Genomic DNA, 11456 nt, shown 5'->3' on the forward strand with positions numbered 1-11456 from the left:
GGTGTGCGGCGGGCTATTCCATCTAGGTTTGTGTAAGTGCACTCTATCATGTTTGCACAACGACAAAATCGCCTTACGACACATTTCTCAGAATGTATCCCCGTCGTTACACGATGCATGACCATACTTACAAAGTATATATAAGTCACTTTCTTACAAAAATGTGTACTTTAAAAAATAATACTTAGCTTTTTTTCACCTAAAAGTGTATCATGAACATCTTCCTGTGTCTAAAATATACTTCTATAATATAATTTTAACATTTTTATGAGTATAAAGGTAATATACACATGGGCTAGCCCAAAAAGTTAAGGCCTGACCACGCCCAATTGCAGAAATAAATTGCATATAAAGAATGAAACAAAGGGCCGGCCTGGTGGTGCAGTGATTAAGTGCGCATGTTCCGCTTCTGTGCCCCGGGGTTCGCCTGTTCGGATCCCGGGTGCGGACATGGTACCACTTGGCAAGCCATGCTGTGGCAGGCGTCGCACATATAAAGTAGAGGAAGATGGGCATGGATGTTAGCTCAGGGCCAGTCTTCCCTCAGCGAAAAGAGGAGGATTGGCAGCAGTTAGCTCAGGGCTAATCTTCCTCAAAAAAAAAAAAAAAGAATGAAACAAAAGAGGTACCACAATATAGCAATAGTAACAACAACAAAATGAAGAATATTAGAAGGTGATATGGATATATCTTAATAATATTGAGATGGCAAAGTCCTTTCAAATCAAGATTAAAGAAACCTGACAACCCAGAATCCATCCATAAAGGGAAAGATGGATGGACTTGCACATAGAAAATATAAAATTCCTGTATGGCAAAAGAATCTGCACCAGACTGTGTTAGTTTGCTGGGGCTGTCATAGCAAAGTACCACACACTGAGGGGCTCAAACGATGAAAATTTATCTTCTCACACTTCCAGAGGCTGAAGTCCCAGATCAAGGTGTTGGCTGGGTTGGTTTCTTCTCAGGCCTCTCTCTTTGGCTTGTGGATGGTGCCTTCTCCCTGTGCCTTCACATGGTCTTCCCTCTGTGTGTCTGTGTCATGAAGGACATTAGTCATGTTGGGTGAGGGCTCACCCTAATGACCTCATTTTACCATAATTACCTCTTTAAAGGCCCTATCCGCAAATAGAGTCCTATTCTGAGGTACTAGGGGTTAAGAATTCAACACAAGAATTTTGCGGGAACACAATTCAGCCCATAACACAGAACAAAACCAAATGAGGAGCCTGGAGGACACATTTAAAAATAGGAGCCTAAGGGCCAGTTTCCTCTCTCCTGTGAGCTGCATTGACGCCTCCACCACCTCTGCTGTCACTGTTCTTCCTAAGCTGCTGGGACTCGGTGACATCCCCACCCCCAGCTCTTGGGTGATCACGTCCTTTCTTTGGATATGTTACTGCTTCCAGTCAAGTAACCTCAAGTCTCGAGGCTCCGAGGCTCCTTTTGGGGACTTTGTGTATCTCTGCTCCAATCCATTAAGAGATGCAATTAAAGTTTCATTCTTACAGGCCAATCTTGAAAAAAAACACTGTATGATAAAAGTTGCATGAGCTGGTATGAGAAGGAAAAAAACACTAACAAATAAAGGAGAATGAAATGAAAGACTTGCCTCTCTCCACGCTCACATCCTGCTTCCCACACTGCCCGCTCCGTTCCCAGGAGGAGCCACTGCTTCCAGTCGGCTGTGTTTCCTTCCCTTTGAGTGATTAACACAGTAGCATAAGTTGTGGTCATTGCTACGGTCCAGTGACACTGGCGAGATGTTATTGATGCTGCTAACACCTCCACGATGCTGTAGCTAGTTCACACTCGCCCCGTGGCAGCTCACTGTCTACTGGCTGAGTGCTGTGTCTAATCCTTACAGGACCTCATGAGGTAGTCCTGCTGTTATCCCATTTTTCAGATGAACAAACTCCAGCTTATCGATGTTGAGGAACTTACTCACAGTCGCAGAGCTGGGAAACACGGAAGTCAGAGCTGTTGACTTCAGAGCCTGCATTTGCTCTGGTTACTCATCATTAGATCGTGAACACTTTGCCGTGACACTGCCTAAGGTCAAGTTCATTATTTTGCCATCTAGACACTGTATTTCCCTGTAGGACTGGATCATGATGTACTTAACTACTCCCCTCTTGAGGAGCTTCTCTCTGGTTTCCGTCCTTTGCTTTTACAAACAAGGTTGCAGGGTTATCCGTGTGCTCTTGAATGTGTATGTCTGTAGAGAAAATGGAAGGAATAGGCACTTTTAAAATTTTGGCCCACTTTGATATATTTTGATCAGTTGTCGGAAGCCAATCTCCTTTCCGAGTTCTTGGGAAAGCCCTCCATGTAGTCCCCAAGTAATGCTATAGATTTAGTAAAATTCAGCTCTTTTTATGCCCCCAGGCACCTGCTGGCCCTTGATAAAAGCTTCTAATGATCAAGATGGTGATTCTGTGCACAGTTACCATGAGATGAGAGAAAATAGCCAGTTTGAGTGTGGTTATCGCTCTTGGATGCTCTTATTTAGAGTTTAGTTTCTATTATCAAAATAATACTCTCTGCTCCTTTCTATTCTGCTTGAAAGGGGGAGAAAAAGTAAATACTTCCTTTCTGTCTTTGAACTGCTGCAGAATCATTTTTCTATAAGACGAGAATTCACAGTGAGGCCAAAGATTCCTTTTTTAACTTTTCCCAAGGGAACTTAAGTGGAGTGACAGGATTGCTATAGCTCTGAAGCAAGATTAGATTTCTGAGGTGTAGTTAGTGACAGAGCGGGAAGCCCTCAGTGTGTCAGGTACAGCCAAGCCGGAGTCCTCCTGCCCGTGACCTTCCTTATGCGGGATTTTGCCCTGGGGCCCCCTGAGAAGTCCAGCCTGGCCTCTGATAGCATCTTGGCATCATTCAGAGAGCAAATCCCAAGACAGGCACGTGTGAGTGACAGTGGGAAGGACTTCCAAAGGCTTCTGTCCCACCATGACAAGGGAAGAGATGAGGGGAACTTTGGCAAGACCAGAGTTGAACAGTTTCACAGGGGACCTGTGAAGCATGGGCCCATGGGTTGAGAAGCTCACATATGGTATGCTGGTGGTAGTCTTCTTTAAAATTCAACAAATACGTTTTATGTGTCTGATACTGTGACAAGATGAGTTGCTGTGGATGGTACTTCCGCAGTCTCATTAGTGCCCACGGAATCTTTTATGGAGGCACTCCTTGATGTAAAATGCCCAATTTCCACGGAAGAATTTTCCTTTCACTGTCTTGCTGTGGAAGAGGCTGCTGTTGGTCTCTCAATTTTTGTTGGGCTCATGGCAATCTGAAATAAAGACTGCGTTTCTCGGCCTTCCTTCTCCTTGGTGTGGCTGATGAAGTTATGTTTGGGCCAGTGGGATAAGAGAGTAGATGCTGGGTGTGACTTCTGAGAAGTATCCTTACGAGGACACTCTTTTCTTTGCTGTTGAGGAGAGTGCAAATACGATAGTTTAAGCTTGGACAGTAATTTGGCGCTATGTGGAAAAAGTGCCATCTTGAGGGTGGTGGAGCAGCATGGTAGAGGTTGCTTAATGGAAGCCCTCTGGATAAGAGAGAAATTTCTGTATTGCTTATGCCATGTTATTTTGGATTTTCGGTTGCTCTTGGCTAAACTTAATTGTAGTGGGTACATATGCCTTCTGTGTTCCAGGCATGGTGTTCAGTGCTTGAGGTGGATCATCTTAGGAATTTTTATTATTTTCTGTATTTTACAGATGTGGAAACTGAGACTTAAAGAGGGAAATTACAAGTGACTTGTCCAAGGTGACACACCTTGTATTTCAGCTGACCCAAGATTTTAGCCTGTTTGACTCCAGAACCTGTAATTTTAATCTCTGTACTTTCCAGAAATTATTCAGACATTTCTTTCTCAATCCATATTGATTGTCTCCCAATGTGCCAGGCAGTGTGCTTGGTGCTGGGGATACAAAGGTGACCCAAAGCAGTTGATTCTTGTGGCACTTGCTTTCCAGTGCAGAAGAAGGATGTGATCACTCAAGGTAAATAAAGTTAGAATTAGGAGCATAATGAATACTATGAAGGAACAGTAGCGGTACTGTGAGAGAATATAACAGACGGTGCAGTTTGATCACACAGCAAGAGATCTACCCTATCAGAGGTTTGGAGCATCTGGGGAGGCTCCTCTAAGTAAGTGACATTTGAGATGAGATCTGAAGGATGAGTAGGAGGTGAAGGGGTGTGTGTGTGTGTGTGTTGGAGGGGGAACAATCTAATAAGAGGAAATGGCACGTGCAAAGATCTCATGACAGGAAGGCGGATGACATGTTGGAAGAACGAAAAGCCCAGAGTGCTGGAGCTCAGTTAGAGAGGGAGGCATGGCTTAGAGTGAAGCCGGAGAGGATAGCTATGCAGGGACGTGTTGGACCTTTTAAAGATTTGGAGCTTTATCCTCAGAGAGATGGAGGGCTGTTTATGGGCTTTAGCAGGGAGGTGACACGGTCAGGTTCATACTTTGAAATGGTCTGTCGGGTTGCTATGTGGGGGATGGACTGGAAGGACGAGAATAAGTGCATGTAGGAGGTTCTTACAGTAGTCCAGGAAGAAAGTTTCTGGGAACTTAGACTAGGGAGATGGCAGTGAAGATGGCAAGAACTGGATGACGTTGAGGGAGGCAAAAGTAAAAGGATATGGTGTTGGCTTGCCTTTGGGAGATGAGAGAGGGAAGTCAGCAGGAACTTCTAGGTTTCTGGCTTGTGTGACTGGATGGGAGAATGATGACTTTTCACCAAGACAGTGATCACAAGGAGAATGGCAGGCTTGAGGTAGATAGAAGACATCTGCTCAGTTAGCTTGCCCAGCACACCCTGCGCCCTCTTCCTTTGAAGAACTGTTAATCCACTTATGAGAGTTTTGGTTAGATTTCCCTTCAGAAAAACCCAGCTCCCCTGACCGAGCATGCTATGCTCCAGTGTGGCAGTATGCTTGGGGCAGGCAATGGCTTAGTGACCAAGGTTGGCACAACGAGATTCCTTTTCATGGGACGTTGGAGGTGAAGGTGAAGTGGACGTGTCTTTGGAGTCTCGGAGCAGGAACAATGGAGTGCTGCTCCTGGTTCTGTTTCCCACCTACGGAGAGCGCTGGTGGGAGAGAAAAGACTTGGGTGGAGATACACAGAGATGAGAGATGGAGAGAGAGACCTTGTCTTGTTGTTTAAATTCCTGAGTCCAGGCATGCTTGAGACCAGCTCTGTCCAAGAGCTTTCTAGTTACTTGAGCCAGAACATTCCCTTCACTGTCTTAAACCAGCTTGAGGTAGGTTTCTGTTACTCCCATCTGGACCCTGGTTAGGGGGGGATGATGAGACTAGTTTCAAAAATGTTGAATTTCACGTGGTTTTGAGACATCTGCATATTAATGTCAAATAGGTAGTTGGACATATGTATTTGAGCTCACGGGAGAGGACAGGGCTAGGCAATCTAAATTTGGGAGTTATCAACATAAAGATGATTATTGAAGCCATGGTCAATGATGGTTTTGCACAGGGAGCGAGTATATGGTGGGAAGAGAAGAAGCTTCGAATTTGGTTTTGAGGTTGAATGGACAATACGTAAAGATGAGCTTGTAAAAGAAAGAAAGATGCAGGAGAGCAGTAATAAGACACAATGCAATTTTGTGGCACTAAGGGTTTAAAAAGGAAGGAGTGATCAACCATGTTGAAGGTCACCAAAGGATCTTCTAAAGTGAATCTTCTAAAGTGAAGTCTGAAAAATGTCCATTTTATTTAGATAAAGCTTGAGAAAGAGTTGACTTTTTAAGATGTGTCATAGCATTCTGAGAGCTGGGAGATGTCAGATCCAACATCAAAGATATCTCTACAGGCTCAGAAAGATAGAAATGGGTCAGGATTGAGTTTTAGTTCTTGGGGACTTGGGGAGGTGGCAGTGAGGGAAGTGAGTCTCTCATTTAACAGATGTTTAAGGCGTCCCATTCTTTGCCAGGTGCCGTAGATGCCAGGGAGATGGTAAATAACAAGGCACTTTTATCCAGTGGAACTCACAGTCCAAGGCGGAAGACAGACAAGCAAATGCCAATCACAATTTGGGTTATTAAGTGCAGAATGTGTCAGTTTGGATGCTTTTGGCTGCAAGCAAGAGAAAACCTAATGAACAGTGACTTAGGATATTTAGATTTCACTTAGCAAGAAATCCAGATTGGTGGTCCTGGGGTAGATTAAGCAGTTTACGGGTTTATGAAGGGTTCAGGCTGTTTACATCCTTCCGTTCTGCCTTGTTAGCCTGTTGGATTTTGAGCTATGGCCTGCTGCATCATGATCTGAAGATGGCAGCTACAGCTGTAGGCATCATCTTCTTGCATGAAAGTATGCAAAGAAGGAAGGGAGGAAAAGTGACAGAAACCCTTGTTCTTCAGGCAGCTCTACCTTTTATTGGGGAGAAAATTCCTTCCAGGAGACCCCAGTGTATTTCCTTTGCACCCCACTGGCCACAAATGGGTTGTATTCATTTATTATATTATCCATTTATTTAAAAAAATCTGTTCAGTAACTACTGTCTGTCAGGCACTGTTGTAGATATAGAGTAAACACAGTGAGTAAAACAAGAGAAGTCCCGAGGGAAGTGACACTTAAACTGAGAAGTAGGGGACCTGTAGGGTTAGTCATTTAGGCTAAGAGCCGCTGGTGAGGGGAGCGTGTTGGGGCGTAAGGAACAGGGCATATGAAGGCTTGGCAGAGAAGTTGCTGTTAGTGCTCTTGAGTTGATTCCAGCTCCTAGCGGCCCTGTGTACAGCAAAGCGGAGCCCTTCTCGGTCTTTTCACGCCATCCTCTCTCCTTCTGGTGCTATATCAGCCAGTGTTCCGCTGCTGTTCATAGGGTTTTCGCGGCTAATTTTGAAAGTGGGTGGCCAGGTCCTTCTTCCTACTCTGTCAGCTCCACTGAAACCTGTCCACCATGGCTGACTCTCCTAGTATTTGAAATAGCAGAGGCATAGCTTTCAGCACCACCGCAACACATAGTTGCCACCCAATAGATGAGTGTTGTGGTTCCCTGATCAGGAAATGAACCTGGACCGTGGTGGTGAGAGTGCCAAATCTTAACCACTAGACAACCAGGGCTGGCTGGAGACAGAAGACATGGTACCTAAACATGCTGTGGTGAAATGACGTGATTCTTCCCTTTAAACGTGTCATCAGTGTGGATTATTACTGATAGAAGGTTGGAGGCTGTAACCACAGTCTAACCTTGGGCATCCCTGGGGCACATTCATGTATTCTGGATTGGAGTTCCCTTGAAGAACTGCCTTATATGGGCTGGCCTTAGTCTTTTATGCTTTTCTTTTTCCTGATGGCACACGCCTGCATGGCAATGAGATACCCTTCTTTCACCCAAAGCAATATTTTTCACAAATCTCATCCAAATGAATTACCATTCCCAGCTCACTTGCTTTCCACGGCAGGAACAAGTTCCTATGACCACATGTGGACCATTGCACAGAAAACCAAAGCCTGTCAGTGTATTTTTGTGCAGGCAACCCTTGAGAGGCTGTTGTCTGGCCATTTTCCCCTCCATTTTCCCGGTGACATCTGTTGAATTATGTCTGACATTCTGTGTATCGTGTACATGCAGGATACTGCCCAGTGTGAGAGTAGAATGGAAGAGGAGGTGAAGGGCTTCATGAGGAGAGGAGAGGGGCAAAGACACTTGATATTTTCTGCCTAGATATTTCTCCTGGAACCTCTTTTTGTTGCTGTCTTTTTCTGAAAAATCCTAGGTGGATTTGTTTTATGATTCAAATGCATGTTTATACTGAAAGTTTCCTTCTCTTGTCAAGAAGCATCAAGCTGGAAAGAAGGCATGGAAGATGTGGGGAAGCTTTTATATGTCCCCTTGTTCATTTACCAGATTTCTTTAATGTACCCAGTTTTATTCAATTCTAAAAGAAGATTCCAACCCTTTGTTGTCAGCATTATGTTGTGGCAGTGTGTGGCCCTTTCAGGAAACTCCAGTTTATTAGATAATGCCTGGGGAATTCTATTGGGAGTAGATAGACAGAATCCGACTTTTTTTGAGAATAAAGCTGCTCAGCTAATTCTCCCCTGAAATTAACCTGCTACCTTGCGCACCTCACAATGCAAATTGTTTTCATTAAAACCCGCGGGCCTCTATCAGATCTCAGAGAGTACAAAACCCAGAACCTAGGGCACATCTTTCTTCATGTCTCTGAGACTCCATGAGGAGGGTTATCTGATCTACCAAAGGTACCAGGTAACTGATATATGTTCTCACTTGCTGTTCCTTTATTAAAACCATTTCGTTTGTTTATGTCCAACGTGCAGAGTGCCCAAAGAACGCCTCATGTTCCTTCTCTTGTGTTTCATTTTGCTTTGCTTTTCAGCTAGTGAGGCATGAAGCTGGCCTTGTGGGAAATTACCTTGGTCTCTCAGTACCCTGCAAGGGCATAAGGATATGGGATGACTTGGGGTGGGTCACAGTATTTTAACTAGCTATTTCAAGTGGCTTTTGGGAGAAAGAATAAGGTGCTATCTGCCAAACATTTAGACTGCCTTGGAAATAGGGGGCGATAACATGGGCTCTGGAGCCAGCTGCTTGGCTATGAGTATTGGCAGTATGACCTGCTGCCTTTGTGGCCTTGAATGAGTTACTGAACTCATTCTGTGACTCAGTTTCCTCATCTGTAAAATGGGAGTATCGATAGTACATATTTCATAGAATAATTATAAGGATTAAATGAGGTACACATGCAAAGCTCTGGAAATAAGTACTAATAAAGCAAAGTAGAGGATGTAGACATTTTAAAAATGATGTCAGTATCATGAGTATGGACGAGTTGATCCAGGTGCCTTTGGTAGTTTTTTTTTTTTTAATCACCACTTGTGTTTTTTAAGGATGTGTGTTTCTTTTCTTAAATCTTCATTGGAGTCTACTAAAAAACCAAGCAACTATATTTATTTAATATTGGATAACTATAACTGTCTCCAGTACTTTGCAAGGTGCTGGGAATACACAAACAAATCACGAGACTCGATAGAGTGGTATAAATTTCACCAGTGTACTCTGGAAATCATATGGGATCAATGAAACCACCTTAGTCTGGCCCCAAAGTTTTACAGTAACATCCAAAAGGATGAGTTTGTCCACCTGTCTGACAATTTTGTAGCTCGCGTTCCCAAAATCTAACCGGTGAAGGTTTTCTTCTTCAGCCTGGAAGGGAGTTTCCACATTGGCGCACTCTTTTCCCATTGTTCTTCATAGTTTTCCATTTTTGTCTTGTCTGAGTGGCAATAGAAAGGGTGGTTTTACCTCATCACCAATCATTTCCATCAGCAAGTATTCTCTTCCAATCCAACTCAACCTCTAAGTCACCCATTGAGTAGAAATCCTGTAGCTACCATTTCTCCCCAACAGAATATAAACGTTTTGAGGACAGGGTCACATGTATACTTGAGAAAGATTTGGAAAATAAAGGAATGGAATTCATACAGAAAAGCTGCCATTTCCTTGTGTTAACGCTGAGCAGGTTCATCAGCCACCAGCTACCCTGGGGTACCACTGGGGTGAAGCAGAAGATTAAACAAAGTCGCTAATGATTATGCTTCCACACTAAAGCTCCCTCCACACTTTTTTTCCTTTTTAATGTAACTGTGTTTTCCTAACAGTGAAGTCATCACCTGGGCCCGAAGTAGAACTGACTCATAAAATTCCTCATCCAATTTGACAAGAGGTCAGGTCATTGGCCACTTCATTAACTCATTATGAATTAAAACAACGAGTTTATTGAGTTCTTGGGCATTTTAAAATTTAATAACCTCAGAAGGATACTTGGTTTCTGAAACCTTTAGTCATAACATGAAGGCTTTGTCAGTTATTTCGCTGCTGTAGTTTGAAGACAAGCTTTACTTTTTTTGTCGATATCACATATTTTGGGTACTTTCTTTCCTTTTTACTCTTCCCCTCCTTTTCTTTCTTTTTCTTTCTTTCTTCCTTTCTTTTTTATAGAAACAACAGTCGCTTGTGTATGTTATTATGCCATGATACCAGATACTTCTAATTCTGAACTACTGCTATGTTACTTTCATGTGTAGCTTCTTATAGGAGCAAGCTGCTTGCCTCATGTGTTGCTATGCAACATTTCTGAAAGATGATTTTTTGTGGGAATGTATATCATAGGATGGAATGATTGCCTGTTCATCTCATTCATTTATTCTGTCACCATTGACTCACTCTTAGGAGCCATCTTTGGGTTGTAGTTTACTTAACCACAACCACACTTGAAAAATAGCCTTTGTTTTTTTTGTCTGGTTATTAACATAATACCTGTTCATTTTAGGAAATTTAGAAAATACCAAAAGCACATAGGGAAAAATTACATTCTCCCATAACCCTACTAGCCGGAGGATGTTTCTTTTCTGTGCACATACATGCATATATATTTGATTATTGATACTATCTCATATTTTGGATTATACTATATAATTTTTAACCTATTTTTGTCCACTTAAACACAGAACATTGACATATTACCATGCTACTCTTTTATTACCGCAGTGGCTTTCAATTTATTTTCTTTCTATATCCTGCAGTAAAAAAAATACATTTTATATAATGACCTAGTATAAACGTACATGCATTTTACAGTTTCATGAAACCATACTTATACTTACTATGTGTAATATACTCTGATATTTTCTCTTCTTCTGTTTAAAAAGCTGGCCATGACCCACTAAAATTGGTGTCATGATTCCTTAATGATTTGTGACCCACGGTTTGAAAACTACTCCTTTACCACATGAATATGATTGGTTGTGGAGTGTTCATTGTATGGTGTGGGTGTGTTATAATGTATTTAACTGATGCTGTGCAGGTGTACATTTACATGACTATCAGTGTTTCCCTAGTCGTAAAAGATTGCAGTGAACAAATGGGTACAGAAAACACACACACACACACACATGCACACACTTTCTAGGATAAGTTCCTGGGCATACATTGGCATGTAATTACTGGGTCAAAAGGTGAGCGGTGAGCATGATTTTAAAGCTTTTGGTACACTTTCCTCAATTTCCCTCCAGGAAGCTTATAGAAATATTTACACTTTCGCCAGCTGTGTCTGGGGATGGCCGGTTCTCCCTGCACTCACGCATAAAAGACCGCATTCTTTGAGTTCCCTTAGAATCTCAATCACAGGTGAAATTCACGGCCTCACTCAACAGGGAGGGGAGAAATGTCTCGGCAGAGGTTGGTCGGATCTACGACTGGAGATTGCTATTGTGTCTAAATTGTATTATGTTAATGTCCCGTGCAACATGCTGTGCAGGTGAGGTTTAACATTTCTATTTCTCATGTATGCCTCCAAAAAGAAATTCTTATTTTAAACAGTGCACGATGTATTTTAGATCCCATCTATCTTTCCATTGTCTGTGGCCGTGGGTCCTCTGATTCTCTCAGA

At 42.7% G+C, this 11456-nt stretch overlaps 1 protein-coding gene across 1 annotated transcript in view; it reads left to right on the plus strand.

The window, feature by feature from the left end:
* HS3ST4 (heparan sulfate-glucosamine 3-sulfotransferase 4) overlaps positions 1 to 11456 on the plus strand; it is a 234364-nt gene that overhangs the window by 6733 nt on the left and 216175 nt on the right. The window lies entirely within an intron of this gene.

Source organism: Equus quagga, chromosome 7, assembly GCF_021613505.1.
Source record: "Equus quagga isolate Etosha38 chromosome 7, UCLA_HA_Equagga_1.0, whole genome shotgun sequence".
Classification (NCBI taxonomy): Eukaryota; Metazoa; Chordata; class Mammalia; order Perissodactyla; family Equidae; genus Equus; species Equus quagga.